We start from the raw sequence: 4,941 nt of genomic DNA on the forward strand, positions 1-4,941 counted from the left end.
CATGGTGAAACCCCGTCTCTACTAAAAAGATGGAAAAGAATCTAGATTTCCGGGAGACCTCGGGGCAGGGGTGATATTGCACCCGCATTGGCAGCTTGGGCTCCGGGCTCAGGTTCTTGGCCTCCCTTGCTGGAAGAAACGAGCAGGAAGCCTCAGCCCCACGGTGAGTGCTCCAGCTCCAAGCAAGAGTTCACAGACTCAGAGAGTGAGCAGTAACTCAGCTTATTGAGCCAGCGAAAGCGAAAGCTTCCACAGCAGGGAAGGGTGGAAGGGCCGGAGAGGGTTGCGCTGGTGGGCAGGGCTGCCGGGGCTCCTACCCCCAAGTAATCCTGAGCTGCTGAGTGTTTGTCCCTAGTCCTGTGTGGGGAGGGGGCTTGTGACCATTGCCGCGGTCCAGCCGTAGCCAGGTCCAAGAGGGTCCCCGAAGGTGGGCAAAGGCGTCAGCGATGGGAAGCAGAGATGGACACGACTCAAAGGTGCTGTGATTCTGTTTATTAGTGTAACAGCGTGGTTTGTATACCTTTATTTTGGGCATAACTACAGCGTGTAAGCAGGAAATGTTCCTTAAGCAGGAAATTTTTCTAGGTCAGTTCTCTTTATGATTACATAGAAGTTACAAAACTTGTGATTCAAGGAATAAGACGTAGAGTAGGACCGGGGGTAGGAAAGGTCATGACCTATCAGGCGACAGACACACACTCATTCCTCTGTGCTTTCCTCCTTTCCAGTATCTTCTTGTATTTTCATACAAATCCCCCCTTCCTTTACAGCATTTCTTAAAGCGTCTTGCCAATTGTTTCAGAACATGAAGTTTTGTTTCTTTGTTCTTATACACCAAGGTTGTCCCGATCTTGCCAATCTTTCCATAACTGTTGAAGTGTGACAGGGAATGTGCGTGCCGTCTCTATTAATCATTCTAACGCCATCCTCAGTATGTGCCCCTGTACACGGAAGTGGTGGGTCAGGTATCTTTACTACTTCCATGTTCACATTTGCTCCTTTTGGGGGGTCTCAAAGTTTCCCATGTATCTGATAGGCTTCGTTGGGGGGTCCTTGAACTATAGGGAGAAGGTTATGGGTTTTATATTCATCAGGTTCCTTAACTTGTTTCTCAGCTTTTCGTGTGGGTGTGACCTTTTTCTGTAATTTCTGCTGGTTGTGAATTTATCATAACTGTTTAATAGTGTCTCCTGGCTCAAGCTCTTCTCCTATTATATTTAATATCCTCCTACTACATTCTGGACTTTTGGTAATTTTCGGTGCTTCAGTGGGAGCAGGAGTTTTTTGATCTAATTCAGCTGCAAGGGATGTTTTTGAAGATAAAAGAAGGTACATCAAGTAAATGAGTAACAGAATCAGCCCAGCGCATCCAAGCACACCCACCCATGTGCTTCGTCCTTTTCCAGGAAGGCGCCTTCCTTGAAGTTTCCTCCCCAATGCCTGGACCTTGTCAGACAGCATGGGTGGAAAAGGACACAGCAGACCACGAGTCACCTAATCTCTCCTCTGAGATGGGGAGTTTGCCCCGAGTCACCTAATCTCTCCTCTGAGATGGGGAGTGTTTGCCCCGAGTCACCTAATCTCTCCTCTGAGTTGGGGAGTTTGCCCCAGTCACCTAATCTCTCCTCTGAGATGGGGAGTGTTTGCCCCGAGTCACCTAATCTCTCCTCTGAGTTGGGGAGTTTGCCCCAGTCACCTAATCTCTCCTCTGAGATGGGGAGTGTTTGCCCCGAGTCACCTAATCTCTCCTCTGAGTTGGGGAGTTTGCCCCAGTCACCTAATCTCTCCTCTGAGATGGGGAGTGTTTGCCCCGAGTCACCTAATCTCTCCTCTGAGATGGGGAGTTTGCCCCAGTCACCTAATCTCTCCTCTGAGATGGGGAGTTTGCCCCAGTCACCTAATCTCTCCGGGTGGTTGTGTCCTGGTTTCTGTGTGACTTTGCAGCACTGCAATGTGGCTGAACAGCTGCTGACATTTTGAGCACAGCCTCCTGGTATAGTTGAAGTACCCGTGTCCACCCTTCCCGTGTCAGGATTTCCAAAGGTTCCTCAATGACCCAAAAGGTTTCATTCCCTCAGTCCCCGCTCTGAAGAGGAAAACCCCACTGCTGCTGGGAAAGGGACAGACAACCGCTCTTTACTACTTCCTGCTGAGTGGGGGCAGAGAAAGGGGACATAGTTGGAGTTTTCCTCCAGAGCGGAGGCTTCGGGGTTTGGGGGTGGATCCAGGGGTTCGAGATAGATGTCGGGGACTGAGGTCATCTGGGGTTCCATTTGCAGGACCATTTGCCATTTTAGGGATTTCATTCTAGAGGAACAAAAACAGATTAAGAGATTGAAAAGGTGTGGGCCAAAGGCTGTGCCAGGATGATTATTAGGAGGGTCCTAGAAGGGAGGAGCCAGAGGAGGATTTGTTGTGAGAACCAGGAGGCAGTTTCAGTTCTTTCACCTGCAGGCAGTCGGTTGGCCCCATCCTGAAGCCGTTTAAAGCCTCCTCGGACTGTCCCCGACTTATTAACACAGAAACAACATTCCTCATTTAGAAAAAGGCAGTTCCTCCTTTTTCGGCAGTGAGAAGGTCTAGTGCCTGCCTGTTTTGAAGTAGACAGTGGCTACTGAGTCTACTTGGCCCTGGATTTGAGTAAGTTGGAGGGAGATTTTATCCAGGATGGCTCTAAATTTTTGGAGTGTTAAGGACACTACTTATCTAGGTGTCCCTGTGCCTAACGAGGAAGCAACCCTCAGCCCGGCCAGTTGGGAAGCAGCATGACTGCCCTTGGCTGAACCTTGGCAAGAAAGGGCACAGCTGCTGCCTCCTCTGAGGAGTAAGTCACGGGGCACCATGTAGGCTAGAGGAAGTTCCTGTCCAACTGGTAGGAAGGAAAACATAGAAGGGTTTACCTCACGCGAAGAAGACTCCTTGTCGGGCCTCAGCGCACCCTTGCAGCTGAAAGTTTAGCAGGGCTGAGGTTGGTTTGCACTGATTTCTGGTTCTCACAATTTGAGTGTGACAGATGGGCTGCCCCTAATGGTTGGAGCTGGGTGGAATTTGCCGGGGACATGTTGTGATGTCCCTCTAAGGCCACCTAGTGGTGAGCTGTGTTAAGAAAAACTTGGGCTCCAGAGATACAGAGGAACAATGGCCTCGCTGAGAATTCTGAGGTTCTGCACCAGTCTCCAGCGTCCATTAGGTTCTCGCACTCCTAAAATAGGAGTGTTGCAGGGATGATGACATGGCTTTACTAAGCCCTGGGCTCTCGGATTTCTAACAACTTTTTATAAGCCCTGCTGAGCTTCGGGTCTGAGAGGAAACTGCCTTTGGTAGGGAAAAGAGGTAGAATTTCTTCACTTAACCTGAACAGGAGGGCGTTTTTTCCTTGCCCATATTGGTTTTTTGTTGCTCAGACCTGAGGATTAATTCCCTCCTCGAGCAGAGGGCAGCAAATTGGTGTTTCCCTCCTATATTTATATATATGATGGCTCCTGCTTTGGCCAGAATGTCCTTTTCCAATAGCAGAGCAGGGCTCTTGGCATCATGAGAAACGCATGTGAAAAGAGTAGCGTTTCCCAGCTATTACTTGGTGGTGGGAGAAGCACCTAGTGACCGGTTGCCCTCGCGCTCCTCGGTGTTGACAGACCTGCAGGACAGCTGTCCGGGGCAGAAGAGTAACACTGAGAAGGCCACGCTGGTGTCCAGGCCCTCTATGGCCAGCTTCACCCACTGTGTTACAGCGGACGTCATTAATCACGGGCCTCTTCCTGGTCTTCCAGAATCCCTCTGGTGTGCAAGTGAGAAAGTGCCTGCGATTCCAATTTCCGCTCTGAGTCCTGGTTCCAGTGGGGATCTTCACTAGGGACTGCCTGCTGACCTATAGGGAATTGCTCCCTTTCCTCTGGTGTCATTCTGTCATTTACCTGGCTTACATACCAGAGACCCCCAAATTCCCACGCTGTACTTAAGGTGGCCTCCTTGTCATTGGGAGTTAATGGTTGACTCAGCAATAACGTAGTATCTCTCCATGCCAGATGGAAAGACTGTTCTAATCCTTGCAAGACGTCTCTGTATCCATCAGGATTATCTGAGAACCATCCTAGATCAGCTTAATTCGCTTCAACTCTGGGAGGGAGCAGGGAACATGTACTTTGGTTGGGCCAGATTCCCCTCCTGCCACCTGTAGGGGACATAATTTGGGCACTCAGACTATTTGTGCCTCCTTGATAGTCTCCTTTTAAGTCCCTTTGGGTGGTGGGAGTTGAAGGGGGAACTTGAGAGGGGAAAGGAAGGAGCCAAGGTGGGTTCCGGATACTGGGGCAATGTGAGGTCACCACCAACAGGACACAGGTTAAAAGCTCCACATAATCGTGGGTTATTCTGCAGGGAAAAGAAAGTTTTGCAGATATGGAATTCCATTTACACTCCCTATTACAGAAAAAAGTCAATTGTAAGACAGTGTTGTAATTTCTAGTGTCCTCAGGCGGCCAGCTTCCTTTTTAGGGTTTGGGGGTTAAACTGATCCAGTTATCCAAGATGCACTGTAGGGGAGGTTTGGCCTTTGGAAGGGTGGCACCCACCTGGAATTAGCAAGCACAGTGTTGCCTGCATCTGACCAGCTCTATCCACAGTAGCCAGAGTATCCCCTGGGTCTGAAAGTCAGGTGCATAGTTCTGGCACATGCTGCATCCTGTGTCACACAAGGGTTCAAAGACCTAAGTAGGAATGATGGGGGATAAGAAAAGACACAGACACAGACTTAGAGAAAACTGGGCCAGGTGCTCCGGGAAAGTGAGGATGTCAGTCTCCCCGACCTGTCTCACAGTACTTTATTTTATATGTTCACAAAGCACATAGCTGAGGGAGGGTGCAGTTACTCAGAACAGCCTGTGGCCGTGATTCTCATACTTCGGTTAACACACTTCAGCTAACAACTATCTTGCAGTGAGG

General features: G+C 49.6%; 1 long non-coding RNA gene across 1 annotated transcript; it reads right to left on the minus strand.

The window, feature by feature from the left end:
• Positions 1–477: 477 nt before the first annotated feature.
• Positions 478–4,706, minus strand: LOC144582299 (uncharacterized). Its single transcript, XR_013534721.1, has 2 exons — positions 4,572–4,706; positions 478–2,307 (listed from the first exon to the last, which is right to left on the minus strand). It is a non-coding gene; the product is annotated as an uncharacterized LOC144582299 (long non-coding RNA).
• Positions 4,707–4,941: the final 235 nt, after the last annotated feature.

Source organism: Callithrix jacchus, chromosome 4 (assembly GCF_049354715.1).
Source record: "Callithrix jacchus isolate 240 chromosome 4, calJac240_pri, whole genome shotgun sequence".
Classification (NCBI taxonomy): Eukaryota; Metazoa; Chordata; class Mammalia; order Primates; family Cebidae; genus Callithrix; species Callithrix jacchus.